This window comes from Elgaria multicarinata, chromosome 7 (assembly GCF_023053635.1).
Source record: "Elgaria multicarinata webbii isolate HBS135686 ecotype San Diego chromosome 7, rElgMul1.1.pri, whole genome shotgun sequence".
Taxonomy (NCBI): domain Eukaryota; kingdom Metazoa; phylum Chordata; class Lepidosauria; order Squamata; family Anguidae; genus Elgaria; species Elgaria multicarinata.
Genome location: NC_086177.1, coordinates 70,118,038 through 70,137,714, shown reverse-complemented (window position 1 = coordinate 70,137,714; position 19,677 = coordinate 70,118,038). Strand labels below are relative to the sequence as shown.

General features: G+C 42.1%; 1 protein-coding gene across 7 annotated transcripts in view; it reads right to left on the bottom strand.

Annotated features, from left to right (window-relative positions):
- The window catches only part of CHD7 (chromodomain helicase DNA binding protein 7), a 154,430-nt gene extending 138,627 nt beyond the window's left edge, over positions 1–15,803 (bottom strand). For 3 of the 7 annotated variants that reach the window (XM_063130767.1, XM_063130772.1, XM_063130773.1), the window contains exons 1-2: positions 15,588–15,803; positions 13,260–13,362 (exon numbers count right to left, since the gene is read on the bottom strand). The gene's annotated coding sequence lies outside the window, so the exon portion shown is untranslated. The other 4 variants (XM_063130768.1, XM_063130770.1, XM_063130769.1 and 1 more) reach the window with 4 other exon arrangements.
- Between the last annotated feature and the right edge of the window lie 3,874 nt (positions 15,804–19,677).

The window sequence follows — 19,677 nt, the reverse complement described above, 5'->3', positions numbered from 1 at the left end:
CCCAGACTAACAGCAATACATTCCTACACATATCAATCCTGTTAAGCACTGACATACATAACTTTGCCTTCTATGCAGGAAATACTTAAAATCATACTGTAAAAGGGATGGATATTTTGGCCTACAATTCCCATCATCCCTTGCCACTGGCTATGCTGGTAGCCAAAACTTGAGGGCCTCAAGTTGCCCAAGCCCTGTCCTATAACCTTCAAAGTTACAAATGCTGACAACTGCCCCCTATAGCAACTTCTTTATACAATGCAAAGCATTCTACCAGTTAATTAATTTATAAGGCCACTTTATAGGCCACTTTTAATTTTGGCTTTGAATGTAGAATGAAGTTACTCAGCAGCATCAACTTATCATTTAGCATCTGTCAGTAACCGACCTGATATAAAATAAAAATCAACTTTATTGTCACCAGCTTGTTTCTTTTGTACCTGCCCCTCATTCACATACACAGTACTTTCAAACCCATCAGCTTTCTGCAACCTATTTAATAAGTGTTAAAGCCATTCAAAGAAGTATTAGATTTTGTAGCTTGTGAGTGAGATTCATGGGTCTTAACAGTAGTTCTCACATTCAAATAATGATTTCAGGCTGGGTGCCAATGCAAATACAGCATGTCTGCACTGACTTGCACAGGACAATCACTATTTTTTAAAAAGACTTAGAATATGTATAATTTTAGTGAATCTACACTTTCCATACATCACAATCTTGAAGTTGGTATGACACATCAGGGGCACAAGTATGAACAAGTGACATCCTTGCTTTCTTAGCGCTGGTTCAAACATGTGTGATACATTGTGAATATTACCTAATTAGTGTAAACTACATATGTGATCTAACTCAAATGAAAATGGCATCAGTGATAAGGTTGCATATAGCTTTTATTGTTTTTAAATTCTATATTGGTTTTAGCTTATTGGTTTCATTTGTTTTTAGCTATGTATATTTATTGTTTCATACTTTTGTATGATTTTATCTGTACACTGCCCTGAGATCCTAGTGACATAGGGCAGAATATAAATGTTCATTCACACAGAGAGAAGGTGCTATGATGTTTCAATAATCAATATGAATGTGCAAACAAGGTCCTAGTTTTCCAAATAGATTCAAAGCTATCTACTCCAGTATGACAAAGACATCAACTGGGTTTGGATGTCATGATGACCCAAGATGGGCTAATTAAGCCACGATGGCTTAATTAACCCATCTGGTGGGGATTTTTTTAAACCCACCATAGCTTATTTGGCCAAAACAACCCACTCTGATAACCCACAGTGAGCAGAGTGGGTTATTTAACCCATCGTGGGTTATGGTGTTGTGTGGCGGTGACCATGGGTTATTTTCACTGGCTACAGAGCTGTGCAGCAAAAGTGGTCAAAACAGCTGCCACTCTGTTCTGTTAGCTTACATCCATATATCTGTATATCCTTATAGTTGTATATTGATCCATCTACACAGTGATAGATCCACACACTGATAGATCCCCACATCGATATATCTATACATCCTTATATCTACATGGTGATATATCCACACATTGATATATTTATACATACTTATATCTTTAAATCTATATATATATACAAATTGGGGGGGGGGGGGGAATTGTAAGCCGTCCAAACAGCTTTGGCTATTGGGTGGTATAAAAATGCAATAAATAAATTACACGCAACAACATAACAAAATTGCTCCAATACTGGGAGCAGCTACTTCAGATGGGAGAACTGTGATTTAATGCTAAATCCAAGAAATAGCCCTCACCAGTTGTTTAGAAATGCTGAACTGAAATCCAGTAAATCAAAGGAGTAAAGGATAGAGATAGATAACAATGCAGTGAGTGTAGTACATGCACAGAGGTTTGATGGTGGATCGAGTACCTCCCGACTAGAAGAGGCTGTGTGTGGAGTTTGGTCCCGACCCTGCAAACCCCCAAGGTTTTCTAGCCACTTCCCCATTTTTGGTGCACTCAGGATTTTCCTTCCTTGGTGAGTTATTGTGCAGGGAGTTGATAGTGGATCTGGTGCCGCCTGACTTGGGGAGGCTGCATATGATGATTTTTCCCAATCCTCCAAATGTCCAGTGCTTCAGATGTGAAACAGTACCACTGCTCAGGCATGAGGACTACAGCAGGACAGGGGATGAAGGGATGAGTCAAATCACACACAGTAGCTTATTAGCCCGTTCCTGTGGTGGTGGATCATGGGCTATTTAAAAAATAAGCTACTGTGAAGAGCTTATTAGCTCATGGGCTATTGTGACGTCCGAATCTGGCCATACTCTAAGGCTAGTGGTGTTATAACTATTCTTTCTCTTCTAGGCCACAAAGTACGATACTCCCATTTTATTACTTCTAGCACTTTCCCAGACTAGTCTGATGAGGACTTCGATTCTCTAAGTTTATCAAGTTGATTGGATCTTTCTTGAAAGCTGAATTATTTCTATAAGTTTGCTAAAGCTTATTAAAACAACATTCACAGTGCACTAGGAGAAAGTAGGGATGTGTTTATTAACACTTATTTTAATACAATCAAATTCTAAAGTTTGAAATATCATGTTAAACCTCAGAGGCGGAAAAACAGTGTTATTTTTATACACATATACTTTGCAGCCAATGAAATCTCTGCTATACTTTGCCTACTTTACAACTTCATTCTAGATTTCAAAATCTTATGTTATTTTGGCAAACAGTTACTTCATAATGAAAAGTAGCTGAAGCTTATCCCACCAAGAAATATCCCCTCTTAGCACTAACAGTTTAGACCTTTACACAATATGGCCCCTGGTCATCCTGAGAGTTTATTCCAAGACTGAAGCATTTAGTAATCAAATCTTAATATAGCATTACAACTCTTGGAATAAATTTTCATAAGACGTTCATCCCTAACTTGACTGATACATTAATGTTATTTAAGTACATACTGTCAATTTCTATTTCTCTAGAGAACTATGCCTACATAATACTACACCTCCTCAGTCGACACTGAAAGATGTTAAGGCTCCACTTTGATTGTAAACCTCACATTTCAATCAAGATCAGGACAGCCCAAGAGCAGAATCATAGCCTTTTCAACAGATAATTTGCCAAATCATATAATAGTACTTTGCTTCTTCATCCTAAATTGCATGAGAATCCCCCAACCTAGGCTAAAGCTCATAATAGGAAACCCACAGTTTAGGAACATAAGAAGCTGCTTTATACCAAATCAGACCTGGGTCCATTTAACTCTGTATTGTCTATACTGTCTGGCAGCAGAAGTATTACCCAGCCCTACTTGGAAATGTTGAGGATTGAACCTAGGACCTTCTGAAAACAAAGTATGTTCTCTACTACTGAGCTTCATTACAAGAATGTGTTGCATGACGTTTCTGGCTCACATGGTTCATCTTTTGCATCTCCTTTAAAACTTCCTCCCTTGACCCCCACATGAAAAGGGGAAGAAATGGGGAGGGAAGTGTGTAGTCTTGAGGCTCAACAAGATACATTCTCATAACACGAAATCAGGTCTTTATCTCAAGATGATGGTCAACTGAGCCAAGAAGCTTCACACATTATATTTCAACTGGCAATCTTTTTATGAAATGAAAAGTCCTTCACATACAATAACTTGAAGATTATTCTAATACCTTAAATTCTTATGATTTAAGACCCAGTTAGCAAATTCACCTGGCACAGGATTCAGAATGTAACACTGTCAACAGTGACCTTAGTACTGGACATGTTATAACTTTCCACCTTCTTTTTGAGAAGAATGGGTTGCACAAATTGAAGCTGTGTATATAATGTCTACATCAAGTCACTTTGTGTACGGGTGTGGGGCACTGATGGCAATTCAAAATAAGAATCAGAACTGCAGCATGCTTGTACAAGACCAGCATTGCTGTTAATTTAGCCGCCAATCCACTCCAAGAGCACACCCAGAGTAACAAAAGGATGAAATGTTCTCAGCTGTACAACATTCTGATACAGGCCTCTTCCACTGTACTGCACATACTTGCTTATCCTTTAGTTTAGAATGACAATATACAATAAACTAAAAAGATTGTTCATGTTAGTCAAGCACTATATGCTAGGACCACATGTGAACGAGTAAGTCACATCACTGGAAAATTAGTACAACTGGCAAGATCATTATAACAAGACGTTTAAATAGTAGTGTCCTCTCCTGAGCCAGTTTGGTTTAATAGGACCTTGCTTAATATCTACCTGGTTCATTTGTAATGACTAACTATCATTTAAACAACCCAATTAACCAGGGCCGCACCAGAGTGAGCAAGCTGCCTCCTGCATGCTCGCCATTTCCACTTTGCATTCAGTTTCATCAACAACTCAGGGAAGTCCTGCTCCTGGGTTGTTTGATGCAACATCTGAACCCAGAACTCTGAGTTGTTGAGAGACAGACAACCCAGCATTTGAACCAATGGTTTGTTGTGCAACAAATAAAAGAGAGAAATAAAGCTTTCTCCATCAATTTAATGATCAAGATTATAGAAGACACTTTGTAGCAAAGTGAACTTTAGACATAGCCAATTCTCATTTGTTTGACAGGAATGGGGGAAGAGGTGGGCGAGGGGGGGGAGACTAATTTTGTAACTGTTCAGAAACTCAGCCCTGAGATCCAACTCGGTTCTCTCCATCTCTCTGTTTCTATACAACCCACTGAAAAAATCCAATATGATCTCTTAATTTAACCCACGCTATTTCAATCCATCCTATTTCTTCCAACTCCATCAACTTAAGGTAGAACTCCAATGGATGTGCTAGGGCCTAGCTCAAGGGAATTTCCTGGGAGAACAGCATTGCAATAGAAGACCTCATTATAAACATGGGCCTTAGCAGTGCACTGCTGTTGAGGTAGAGCCCAAAGGATTACATGGTCCACTTCATCAGGTTATTAGCAGAGCAACTCACTACACATTACCACATGCCAAAGCACACAACTGTTTTTAATTTTGAAAGTGACTCCATAAACAAAGAGAGAAAAGTTGACCAAGCTATAGCCATTTCCCATAAAGCACAGGTCATTTGAAGAAAAATACAAATGTATCCAGATGAAAGTTGTCACTCAATTTAAGAAATCTGTTCAATAAGTTTTAGTAAATTGATTGATTAAATTTGCATATAGTTTGAAAAAAAAAGTATTTTATTTTCAGAAGATCCACAAAGCAGCAGATTATCGCAACAGGCATCATCTTAGAAGAGGCATTCCTCCTATGAGAAAGAGAAGGGGAACTTTTCTAACTCAGTACTAACCCTGCATCATTTTAAGTACTTTTTTTTTAATCAAGGGCACCTTTTGTAGTTGGCTCAAAAAAATCAAGCAATAGTATCGCAGCCCTAATACAGGCAGGCACATTAGAAAGACTTCATTTATCAATCCAGCCATGTCCCAACGATTCATGCCATCTCTTCGGCTATGAGAAAGACCAGAATATCAGGCATAGACAACATAAGCCAACAGTGCTTCAGGAAGCAGCTGCAAATAATCCCCCAGCTTGGATAACAATTGTACTTTTCCTGGCTTCATTAACTAAATATCCAAAGCTTTCCCTATTTAAGGAACTCCTGTAACAGAGCTGGGGAAGTCCTCTGGAGAGACCAGGGCAATCACTATCATCTAGTACTGAAGTAGATGCACCTATAGTCTGACTTTGGATAAGATATCCCATCATGTCACATGCCATTTTTCAGACTAATTTCAGTTTCAGTCATCACATTATAGCTTTTGTTCCACACTTTCTACATATCCATCACAGAAATCTACATAAGATTCAAACATGTTCATAATCAAACCGTTCCACACAAATGCATTGTAGCAAAGAGAAGTTCACCATGTCACTGCCGCAAACTTTTCAGAGTAAATGTGAAATACAACTTTGATTTCTGCACAATTTCCCTTTCTACTTGACTGTATCTGAGCTTTTCACTTAGCTTTACACTAAGGCCTTAGCTAGACCTAAGGTTTATCCCGGGATTGTCCTGGGGTCATCCCTGTTCATGTAAATGACACACAGGGGACCCCGGGAGCAGGCAGGGACGACCCTGGGATAAATCTTAGGTCTAGCTAAGGCCTAAGAGAACAAGCCTATGTCCCCAAGAGAGTCTCAGGGCCATAGGATACTTTGGATTCCGACCTCAGACACAGGAATCCAAGCTTCCTTCCCCTTTCTCCTTGAAGCTAGCATGGAGAGAACCATATGGGCTGCTTCTACAAGCTTGTAAACACAAGCTCAGGGTGGAGGGAAAGGGGGTGGTTCTGTGGGGAGGAAAATGGGGTGACTGGCTGCCCCAGTCTCTTTCCCTCCTGCTCCGCAGATTCCAGCTAGGCAAGCAAAATCACTTGTCTTACTAAAATGCAGAGTGAGCAGAAAAGTGAAAGAGATCACTTCTGTGCTCCCACCATTTTGCATAGGATCTCCGTCAGCCACCAAGTTCAGAAGTTGACAGGAATCCAAATAGGACCACACCCTAAGTTGCTAGCCAAATTCGTAACTTGGAAGAGGACAAGATTGGAAAGGATGGGATAACCCTGACCATACTATTCTACAACACTATCTTCCCCAAAATAAGGGAAATTGGGGAGAGTAAGAGACTGATTTCCAAGCTCTGTGAACAGCTGGACTAATCTTTCACAAACTAGTGCCCTCCAGATGTTTTTGACTACAGCCCCAGCATGATCAATGGTTAGAGATGAAGATAATTTCAATCTAACACAACTGTAGGGGACCAGGCTGGGGAAGGCTAAACTAGACATACCCGATGACCAAGACAGACAACCTTGAAATAGCAATCCTCTTCTTCATTTTAGAAAGGCAGACAACCCTAAGAACTATGTAGATAACTCTGGATGATTCAAAACTACAATATATTTATATTCTTACTCTTAGCTCTACAGTTCAACAAATTCAATCTAGTTTCTATATAGTTACCATGATATATACCATCAGAAGATTAAAATAAGAAGAAACCTGGGTACATACAAAGGACAACAAAACTTGAGTGTGCTTTTACACAGTGCCAGAGCACTTTCAAGGCAGGTAACACCAACCTGTTTCCATACTAAAAATCGTGAAAATAATGGTTGATCCCAGGCAAAACATCTACCACAAACTTTTATTCTGCACTCATTGCCAATGTATCTCCCATGTTGCATGTATACATGCATTATACTTTGGATTCTGCATCTCAAAATGAACATTGCTAGTTATGACAATAATAATACCTGTTCCAATAGTTTTTCCTACATATTTAAATTAATGTCTTTGCTCAGTGTTCCCGAACAACCAGTTATTGTATCCTTGCCATCTTCAATCTCCATCAGGAATTGCCATAATCCAGGAAACTGTGAGCACAACCAAAAGTCTACATATAAATTGCTGCAGTCACAACTACAGAGAACACACTATTTTAAACATGGAACTACATTTTGTACCACATATACTGCCCCATTACTGGGTGAAGTTCTTTCTTTATACACAGAAGCTGACAAACAAATATTACAGCTTAACCATATGCAGAAATCCAAATTCTGTGCATAGATTACCATCTCTGAATGAAGGCATACATGTTTTAGCAAGGCGATGACCATTTAAAAATACAGATTATCCATTTAGTCTACTAAACTACAAGGTGTTTTGAACCCACATGACCAATACTGTTAATTTTTAGTTTGACAGCTGCACTAAAACAGAAGTTTTTCAACTTTCAGCCTGAAAAGTTTTTTCACCACAACATTTCTGCTACAAGAACTTCAACATGCCAGTTTTCTAGGTTCTGTTATGTGCAGAGTACCAATTTCACTGGAATTCCTTAAAAAGTATCCCTTGCCATTCCCAGAAATAACTACGTCAACCATCCCTTAAACAAGTATATTGAGTTATACTTAGCCAAGCCCTGCAAGATGAGTTCACATACATACTCAAGCTTTCTGCTTGATATCTGTTTGTCTGCATCACTAATAACTTTGAATCATATAAAACTATAAGCCTTTTTATGTTTATCGTCTTTCCTAGAGTTTCTAGATTTAGTCCACAAAATATATAATGTACACATTTCAAATAAATATATAGACTGCTAAAAGAAAGTCCACAGAAATTCAAAATATATAACAAAACAATAACAGGGACTCAGTGGGTAGTTGGTTACCTGACCTGTTTCTGGATATCTTCATTAAGAGCCAATTAAGAGATTCAGAAATCCATATAACATCTAAGAAGAATAAAGTTTGTTTTTTAATGGACCCCAGAACTGTTGTTTTAAATGGATGCTGCTATTTTTATACTGTTGTTTTTATGTCTCTGATGGTTTTTAAATTTTGTATACTTTTAATGTTTACTGTTTTTAGCTTTTGTGAACCGCCCAGAGAACTTCGGCTGTGGGGCGGTATATAAATGTAATAAATAAATAAATAATCCTCCTTTTAAAAAAGGAAAATAGTATTGTGATATATCATTCCCACATAAATCATGTTGAGGTTGTGCCTTATCAACATTTACTGTTATGATAAACCCCCTGTTTCAGTATGAATCAAAACTAACACAATAATCTCTGTACATGCTTCACAAAACCCATTGGGGGGAGGTGAGGAACATATTTTAGATCGAGCCATTAATTTCTTACTCTAGCCAGAAGTTCTATTTTCCCCCCAAACTTGATTTCAAAGTTGTTTGTTGAATATTACCCAGCACTTATTAAATGTCTCACATAGACATCATGAACGCTAAGCAAATTGAAAAAGGAATTTCAACAAAAAGCATAGGTGTAATGACAGGAGAGAAATAGTTTTAAAAATCATTGGTTTAGAAAACAGCCGTGATCAACTCCTAAATTCAGAATATCAAATCTCTATATCAATTTGGATGTTCTACATAAATTTCTTGAAGAATTCTGAAATTATATAAATGACCAGCAGTGCAATATTATATAGGTCTACTTGGAAGTAAGTTCCACTGAATTCAATTGGGTTTACTTCCAAGATAGGCCCCTTCCACTCTGCCCCTGTCCTATATTCAGTTCCACATAAATTTAAGAATCAGAGAGCTCCCACAGGAACCCAGCAAAAGTTTGCAACATGCTGGATACTGCCTACTGTCCATTCATGATATAGCACTTTTAAAAGAGTCAAGAGCTTTAGAACAGTTAACTTTACATGCATAGTCCTACATTTATGTTTACAGAATCAAAAAGATGACAGTGCTGGAAGCTAGGAACTAATCCGCTTTTAAGCATCTTTCAAAATATTTATCGTATTTAGGGATTTGGAACCAATTTTAAGTTACAAAATACAATTTAGAAAATGGTTGCTTAGAAATTAGTAATTCATTAAAGCATAAGTAACAGTTCCTACACAAATCACTGATCTGAGATAAAAGGGCGTTGTGTTTTGGTTCTGCTCTGTACCACGTATGATCTGCTGCAGCTTGGTTAGAAAAAGAGGCAAGAGAAAAATTCTCCTGGACATGGCAGTATGAAAAGTGGTCACAAACTGGTACAAAGAGATTTCCTACTGTTCATTTAGATATTTAAGGCTGGAATCCTGAATATACTTACTAGGACGTGTCACTGACTTTCTACTGGTGCTAATGTATGTGTAGACATGGCAAGGATCAAGAAGCAGGCATAACTGGTCTAGTTGATCTAGTGCTTTCAACCAGAGTAGCCATATTTTATTTCAAAAATATTATGAAAGTATCAGGCTAGTGTGACACAGCCAACTCTATTTTGAAACAACTTAGTAAGCCAAGTATAATTTCCTTATAACTTTGGCCTTCTCTACTTGTCACAAGTAGCTGGGCTCATTCATGCAAATCTTTACCTTACCACTACTGCAAAGAATAGGAAACATGTAGAAAATTGAGTCCAAACATAAACATAAGGCAATTCATAAAGTATATTTTTACCCAACAGTCACCCTGTGATTTCTCAGGCGCAGGGATCCACAAATTGGACTGACCTTGCTAGCTAACTAAAAAAAATTAGTTACCAATCCTCTCTTCTCTCCTGATGGGGAAGGATTCTTGACTGTAACGTCACACTGAGCTTCAAAAACTTTTGAGGCTCAATGTGAGGTCAGGGACAGCCCTTGCCCTTTTCTGGACTCCAGAAAAGGGAGGTAGAGCACACACCAGACTAAAACCTGCATTTCAATGAGGTGAGAACACTGGTCCACCTTGCTGAGGTATGTGGTCACACAGACTAGGGTTGGCCAACTGGCAATCGTTGGACTTCATCTGACACCTGCTGGCTTTACCAAATTTTAAATGAGCTGCAGTAAAACATTTCTTTCAAACTAAACTGTGTACAAACAAAAAAATATTTTCAACTTCTAAGAGGCAGAGACAGACTGTGTCATAGCAAAATATATTTACATTTTATACACAATAGTTCAACTATGTCTGAGCACATATGCTCTGTAACTGAAGCCTTTACTACTAGATGGGGGCTGTGATGCTCTTGTCACGCTAGTATAGCATGCCTATCTAAAAGGTCAGTTTCTGAAGCAAAATATTCCTCTGGCTCTTACGTCACTGTCTGGAAATTAGAATGGCTCCCAGGGATACATAAGTTGACTACCCCTCCTCAAATAAACCAAAGGGAAAGTGTAAACTGAGCAATCATGGATATGGCTGACAAGAATCCATGTGGTCATCGAAGGCTTTTTCTAATTGCCAGAAACATGGGGAGTTCTGCCAGTAATATCAGTGAATTCATTGTTCACATAATATGCTAAAAAAAGTTGAGAGATAACTTGCCAACAGCGCCCTGATGAACTTTATTGCTGAGGGCAGCTCCACAGTATGTGGCAATCATGTTCATTGTGACTACAGCTGTGTTTCCCCAATATGTGAAATCTGATACACATTTTTAAACACACATACACACACCTGTAATCCCCTATTGAACTAGGGTACTGGTGGGGCATTTTCAATGTATAAAGATGTGCATTATTTACATGCTTCCTGTGGAAAACACTTCTGTGTCAGTGGCAAATGTAAAGTGTGGAGCCACAATGGGGAAGGTTTGAACCTAAGTTTCCACTATGAAAAGTCACTGAACTGACTGCAGCACACATCAAGTGGCACTGAAAGTTAAAACTTTATAGAGTGCAAAACTCTAGAGAACACTTTTCCGATCTCCATTTTTCCCAACTCCCTGATGTGCCATTGCCAAATTAATTGAGGGCTACCTCAAATTATTCCAACTGTGCAATCCTTTGTAAAAGAGAGAAGGCAAAAGAAAATGCCAGCATCATCAGGGGCCCACAAATTCTGGATGGCCTTAGTAGCCAGTCAAGATCTGTACCATCACCTTCTCTCACATAGGGAGGGACAGTTTTCTTTTTTACACATCAAAAGCTCAGTGTAACTATGGAAACAAGCCACCCATTCCTCCCCAGTACCAAGCTGGGGAGAAGAGCTGTGTCTCTGCCTGACATTCCCAATGATATGCTGAGCTTCAAAAAAAAATGGAATGCCTCTCAAGCCAGGGCAAAGAACCCCACCCCTTTTGCATTAAGATACATTCACCTGTGGCAAGCACATTTGTGGATAACTGACCATGTCACATGTATCTATTTAACTGTGGGTACATGTGATAGGAAACGGATGTAGCTTCCCAATGTTTGTACATGCAGTGAAATACATAAGAAATCATCCCACCTGGTTTTCATGCTTTTTCCTATATGGGTATGTTTTCCATGAAGAAAGTGATTTTTCAGGAACCCCAAATCCTGTTAACATACCTCCAAAATTGCAGTTCAAAATAAAGGAACTTGCAAGTTTTCTTCAAAGGGAAGAACAAGAACAGATTATAACTCCTGTTCTATTACCATATTTCTGTATTTAGAAAATGCTAACATAAAACTTTTCGTGCCATAGCACCATACTTACAACCTACTAGAATTCTAATTGAAGATTGACTGAACAGAAAACAGTAACGAGGAACCAATACAAGTTCCTTGTATAGCACATGTGATGAAACTGCAAAAAATATTTTAACTAACTAGTTTCAATGGATTAGATCAAAGGACACTTTGTGCTCACCAAACAGAACTTTTGGATCCAACCCTCGGAATTTGAAAAGCATTTCTAATGTGCAGCTAAAATGAGTTATAAAACTAGACTTAAATGGATCCTGCATCTGACCACAGCCTTTCTAGTTCTGTGTACTTTGGTGTTACAATAGTTCAATATTCTGAAAACAAATATCAGCACTGCAATTACTTTATTTGATATTCTTCAAGACGACAGTGAAGTTGGGTAAATTATCATTCTGCATTAATTCAGTATTTTTGTAACATTATCTTATATTTATTTCTAAAAGTAGTAAGGTTCTTTCCACACTCACTATTTTTTAAAAAAATCTAGTTTGATTTTTAAAAGGGTAGCAACAACTACCCAAAAGTATGGTTTTAATATCTCACGTTTCAAGGACTTGAAATAAGTAAACTGATTTCTCTTATAAACATATGGTCCTGTTCAGAAGATATATGCATCTCTTCCAGGAATAGTGGGAACTTCTAGGATTCTTTTCAGCATTACAATGATTCACAAGTACATTATTTGAAATAAGGCACTTCCTATTAAAAGTTGTGTTAATTTTCAAAATATTGTTTTTTGTTTAAATATTGAATTTATTAGGAAATAAACTGCACTCCAGATTAGTATTATGGAATGACAAAAAGGTAATTTCATTTTTAAACCTGGGGATCCGAATGACAGTCACCTGTTTCATACTTCATATATGGATGTTCCATGCATAGCCCACTACTTCAAATAATAGTGAATATTGTCTATTTAGGACAAGGACTGGAAGAGGCAAGGGGAAGCTAAACCTTCCAAGCTTTTTCACCATCATTAAGTTATCTAACCACTGTTTATTAGCATATGTTTTTCATAAACCAATACCATTTTTAGAATAAGAAATTTTGTTGGAAACTTTTGTACTCAGGATGGAAGTTGCTTTCTCTGCACCATTCTACAGCGCAAAGAAGAATTCTCAAATGTACTCTAAGCATCCAACTACATTTAGCTTTCAGGCTTTTTATTATCATTGTCAATGAATGGGGCCCCAGTCAAATTAAGCTGCCATTTTAGGTTAAAGACTGAAGAGCCTCTGTTGTGCAATAGCAAGACACGAACACTCCAAGCAACAGACGCAGCATTCTAATTGGAAAAATGATCAATCTCAACTTACATTAAAAAAATAGTTAGCAACTGTGCTTTTTAACAAAAAAAATTATAATACTCACACATTACTGCAAACTAACTGGATTTATAACTGGGATTAATCGGCTACCCATGCTTCTAGGGTCATAGTCACTAAGATTGTTTTGCCTCCGTTAGAATGGTGATCTACAAAAAAGCAGAAATATTTTGTTCAACTTTTATTTTTATAGGTGTTGTACATATTATTTGAGACACGCAAGCACATTTCCTCCAAGAGAAAAGCTGCTGAGTTTCAGCACTGAAGAAAATAAATTTCACACAACACGTTTCTGGCAGCCGGGGGGGGGGGGGCTTATTGGTTTGAGATTTTAAGTTTTCAAACCAAAATCTATGAGGACCAAGTGATTGAAAATGCAATTTTTCAAAAAACAAAAATCTCAACTAGATCTACTTGGAAAGCACATTCAGTACCACACCAAACAAAAACAAAGACAAAGTAGAATGAGTTGGGTGTTGCATCTAACGATCTCTAACAATTAAAAGGGAACTCCCTGTTCATTTCTACTTTTCTTTTGTCCATTGTCCGTCTAAAAACTACTTTAAACCGAGGCGTGACCGGTATCCAAAAGTGATCCGGGGAAACTCATCCGATTTACCGTCTATGTAGTACATCCCATGAGTTCAGCTGCCCCCGCGTCCCCCCCCCACGACTGCCCCACCGTCAATTTGAGGGGGTGTCTTAACAGTGCGGAAGGGTGTCCCCTTATGTAATGGTACCAGGAAAAATGAATGCAATATAATGATGGCTGCTCCCTCTCCCTGAGACTCACTAACAACCTTCCCTCCCCACCCCCTCAACAGCCCCCACCATCCACCTCTCCAGCGTCCGCTTCCCACTTCCACCAGCCTTGTATTCCAGCACCCACCCACCACAACCCAAGGAGAAACAAAATCCCTGGCTAACCCCATTTCCCCTGTATGAATCAAATCTAAACAGACGCACTCCCTGACCGCCTGGCCTCAGACCACCTTTTCCGCTCACCCTCAAAATGGCCTTGGTTTCGGGAAGGGAGGGGGGAAAACTACGGCCACCAGGGAGACCTTCTCAGCGACCCGCTCCTGATCAGGCGGGGGGGGGGGAGAGAAGCGCGCAGGCGAAAGGTGGAGATCGCCGGGGGCGGGGAGCGGGGGGAGAGAGAGAGAGAGAGAGAGAAAAGAGACACAGAGAGAAAGGGAAGCAGACTTGGTCCGCGGGGTTAAGTCTCTATTATGTTGCTGCTGCTGCTGCTACCGCCGCCAGCCCCCTTAGATAGCGTCTCTCTCTTCTTTCTCCCCCCCCCCCGACGCCCCCCTTTCTTCTTGGGTTGTTGGGAAACAGTCGGGAGCTTCCCCCCTCCCCCTGCATGTGAGACTCCCGTTTCACTCCCACCTCCAGCCTGCGCGCTCCTCTTCAGGGAAGACAAATAACCCCAGCGCAACCTCGTGTCTCTCAGCTCTTCCCCCCACCCAGCGCCGCCGCCACCACCACCATCACCTCCATTTCCTCGAGCTCTTTCTCTCCCTCCCCACCCCCAACAGCTCCATGTGTCCGCAAGGAGCCCCCGGGTCAGGCGAGCAGGAGGCGGCCCCCGCACTTTGTTAGCGCTTGTTGTGCTGCCAGGGCCGGGAGCGCTCAGCGTGGCCAGCAGGGCGGAGGGGGGGGGGGAGAGCGTTCCCGAGCGCCGCTCGCTCAGCCCTTCGCCTCATCCCGTCGTCGTCCCCTCACTCCGCTGCCGGCTCCGACCACCCCCCCCCTCGCCTCCTTCGCTCCCCCACCCCGAAGACTTTCATCCAACTTTTCTCTCATTTTAATCACCCTCCAAACTTGCGCTCGAGGAAAGAAGCGGAGGGGGGAGGGGAAGAAGAGGAGGAAGAGGTCAGAAAGAGAAGAGCCGCCAGACTCGCTCCGGCTCCCGCTCTCCGGTGTGTTCTCTGCTGCTTCCTCCTCCTCCCTCCTTTCCCTTTCTCTCCCCTTACATCCTGGGAAGCTCCTCGGCCGGGGGATGCACATGGACCAGCGCAGCACCCGCGGAAACCGGGTGAGGAGCCTTGAAAACGCACCGCACTCCGCTCTCTCCTCCCCCCACGCACCCACCCGCAGCTCCGACCTGCTGTGGGGCCCGGCCAACCGGACAGCAGCTCCATGCCGGGCGCGCCGCTGCCCTCTAGGCTGTGTTCGAGTCGACTCTTAAGGCGCGGGTCACTCACCGGGTCAGGACGGGCTCGGCGGCGTCCTCGGGAACGGAGCGGGGGGTGGGGAAGAGGACTGAGGGAGCCGAAGAGCGCCTCTCCCTCCTCCCTCCCTAACAAACAAACAAACACACACACAGAGGGGGAGAGAGAGAAAGCCCCACACACACACGCGCACGCACCGGGAGTTGGTTTCGGCCGGGCGGTCAAAGCGAGGCGGGCGGAGATCCCAGACCAGGGCCGGCGAGAGGCGCGAGGGGGTCACTGAGGGTGTTGGGGTCTCCACCGGGTCCCGGGTCCGCTTCACTCCTTTGTGCAATTTCACTCGATTCAAGTTTAATCCGATAGTTCCCGAGCGCGTCCGCAGAAGCCGAGCGACACACCAGCCAGCCAGGCGGCTGCCGCTGCTGCTACCGCCCCCTGCCTGTCCGCTCGCCCGCCCCCGTCGCTCGCTCGCTCGCTCCCTCCGCCCGCCACGAGGCGCGTCCCCGACGCCACTACCCACCCTCCTCCCTCCCGGGGGCGAGCGCGGAGGAAGAGAGCGCGCCCGGCCGGCCGCCAGCCCCGCCCCGCACGGCTATACGTCATGAACCACTGGCATAATTTATGCAAGAATCCAGTTCTCCTAAAAGAGCGGCGGCGGGGGGGAAAGGAGGAGGAGGAGGAGGAGAGTCAGGTCACTAACCTCCTCCTCCCCCCCCCGCGCCCGCGCTCCCGAGGCGGCCTTCGCTGTCCACGAGGGAAGTTCTCCCCGCCCCCCACTCTCCGTGAAAGGAGGAAGGGCAGAGAGAGAGAGATGGGAGGTTGGGGGAGGGGACGTCCAATGTTGACAGGGCGCCGGGGACACAAACGCACAGACAAGTCGACACCCGCTTCGCCCGCGCCGCCGCCTCTCGCCCCCCTCCCTCCCGCCGCCCCAGCAACGGAAAGGAAGGGGGCCAAGAGAAAGCGAGGACGGTGTCCAATGTGTGTATAGATAGGTACATATCAAGGAGGCGCCTCGCCTGCCCGTCCCCGGGCGAATGGCCGAGAATCCCGGCGACAGAGTGGGCGGTATTTCCAAGAGCCCCTCATGGCCTCAGGCAGCCACAGCTTAACCTGGCCACACATAAGGCAAAGCGCAGCACTCCTTCCACTCCGCTGCTACCGGTATTCCTACGCCGAGAAAAGTTCTCTAACGCCCCAGAGGGGAAAGGAAGGCTCTTTTTCGACCGCTTAGCAAGCACTGGGCGAAAGAGAAAGAACACCTGCGGTCGAAAGACTCTCACGAACACTTTCCGCGCTGCCAGCACGGAGAGCTGGCTTCTCCCTGTGCAATAACCGCGCGCTCGCAGTCGAGCGTGTTCTCACACAACAACAACATACATGAGGCGGTTCCTTCACCCATTACCAATGCCGGTGTCAACACGAACGTGTAACGGGCGCGCTCTTTCGAAGCACACATGTAACCCTAGCAGGGACGGAGAAACCACGTGTCCTGTGTGAAATGGTCTTAGCCAGCTCTCGTCTGCACGTCCTAATAGAATTTCATGATTCTAAAATAAATGGCCATGAGAATGGCGTCTTTCTCCTCTGCAACAGCACCATAAGGTCCCCCAAATAGGTGAAAAAAAGATCTTTTTAAGTGGAAAGGATCCATAATCCCACTTCTCTGTAAGAGGGTGAAGGCTGTGCAAAGTTCGTTAAAGTCAAGTAGCATATAAACGAGTCAACCCCTAAAGCCTTTGACCACAGCAAACTACTACTACTTAAAAAAAAAACCACCAGGGAAAGGAGGCACTGTTGTATTTTCTCCCATTACTGCCCTGAAGTGGGTTCTCCAAGGCTGTCTAAACATGCATAGGATTGTGCCCTTAAAGCTCTTTTAAGGGTTTAATCAGGAGATAATGCTGTAACTTTAAAGGTCCAAAGCAGCAGGAAAGTAGTACTCAGTGCCTCAGGCTTTTAAAAGGAACAGGCATGTTGACTAGGTTAACACTTGGCAATCCTAAATGTTAAACTGTACTAACTGTTCAGGTCAACAATAGGCCTTAACAAGAGCACTGCTCATTCCACACACACCCCTCAGGTCACTGTCCCTCAAGAAACACCATCACTCATAAATTCTGCAAGCTGCCTTTCACCACATCTTCCAGAGGCACTCTCGTAGGAAATTTTAACTCCTGATCCAAATGGAGTTCTTGTATATAGATGTGTCAGATATATCCAGTAGATGCAAATTTGAAATATCCCCCATACCCCCACAGTTATTAAAGGCACTGGGGGGACTAACTTGGTAAGTGGCTCAAGCACTGCTTTAAGATGCATGTTTATAGATTGCACTGTGACTAAGTCTTTGGTAGTTCAAGTTTACTGTTTTAGATGTTATATGGACATTGTATATGAGCAAGGGTATATCGCATCCCAATTAGCCCAAATATGCCATATTCCACACTTACAATTACTTACACTGATTAGAATCTGCTTTGGAATATGCTTTGGAAGTGTGGGGGGAAATCCACCCATTAATTGCCCAGATTATAAATACAATGTATGTTGTGAGTAAAGGGTGTTTAAATGATAATTATTTTGCAGGATGTATATTCAGAACTAAAATAATGGGTCCATTTAAGCTTTATTTTAAAAGTCTTTGATGCAGGCCAGTTTGTTTCTTCATTAATCAAATTGTGCAGGAATCTGAAAACTTGAATTGTTAAGAAAGTAACATCTACCTAAATATGTGGCTTCCCTACAGCATCTTTGCTGATGCTAAACCTGAAGTTTAAAGTATATACTAGGCACATATTCCAAATTCTAAACCTCTTGTGTCTCAATAATCATTCTAACATACCCAGATTCCAGATCCATGTGATGACTCAGAGGTTTTCAAGAAACTTCACGTTACAAGACAAACTTAGAAGAGCCAAATCCTTCTTTAATTCTTTCTAAAGGCTACATAGGAAAAGGAAGCACTTCACATTTCCAGTAAAGGACAACACTGCTCACTTCAATTATATCAGTGCAGATTGCTCTAAAAACTCAGGCACACTAACAAAATCAAGTCAGTCCTGAAACACAAAAATGAAAACCAGTTTTACCTACTGAACTAGGAATAAAATAAGGTAAAAATTACTGAGATTATTAGAATACTAAGCTCCATGGGGCTACTAAACAATGTCCCAAGAACTTCTGCAATAATTGATGCACATAATTCATGTCCAAAACCTCCATCCCTTTTCACTGAAGAGGTGCTGACCCTCTGAATTCAGATATACCCCTGAAGCTCATGATAAATGTGCAAAAGGATTGAAAGAAAATTCTGTTCTATGGTTGCTGGGTATCAATTCAGAGATCATGCCTGAATATTCAAAGATCCAAAGCAGCAGCAAGAGGATGCTGCAATTTGCCCCAAGCTCCATTTCTTCATTAGTCACTTTGCCCATTTCCTTCTCTTATTGGCTACAGGAAACAAGACTTTAGGTTTGCTCCACAGTATGTGAGAGAGGAAGGTAACCAAATATATTGGTACAGAAGCAAGAGGCAAAGCAGCACTGTGTAACCCTTTAAAACTTCAGACATAATATTCAGGTTATGTCAACCCTATTATCCTGTGAATACTCAAGCCTAAAATGGCTGGAAACTATATCCAGGGCTGGTCCTATTAGGCAGGGTGAGGTGACAACCTTAAGTGGCAGATGCTTGGGGATAATGGCTGCATTGCCCAACTATTCCACCTGAGCTACCTGACCATTCCCTTCTGTTGGAGGGCAGAACTAAATGGCCCTGTTCAGAAGGCACCTTAAACCACAGCTTTAACCTCAGTGAATAAGGCAAAAAGCCTTATTCACCTTGCGTAAAGCCATGGTTTAAGGTGTCTTCTGAAAAGGACCAATATGTCACACAGCTTGACCTGGGCCCCCTAATTTATTTATTTATTACATTTATATACCGCCCCATAGCTGAAGTTCTCTGGGCGGTTTACAAACTAGCCTGCTGCCCTCATGTATGGTGAAGGAAGCCAGCACTGAAGGAGGATTACTAGTCCAGTTGGCTTCTGTACTAGGGCATCGTGTTGTCATTTGCTTCAGAAAGCAAAATGTCTTGGGCCAGCTCTGGCCACATCTTACTGAAATGGCTGTTGAAAGTTAGCTGAGTGGTGTTAAAGAAAAAACATTCAAATGGACAGCTAAGGAAAAAGAGTTTTCTCCATAAAAGGCATAGACTCCTGGAAGATCAAACTAATTGGCATTTGTTTGTTTTTTCTTTATTTCAGCTACAGTTGATTGTTGGACA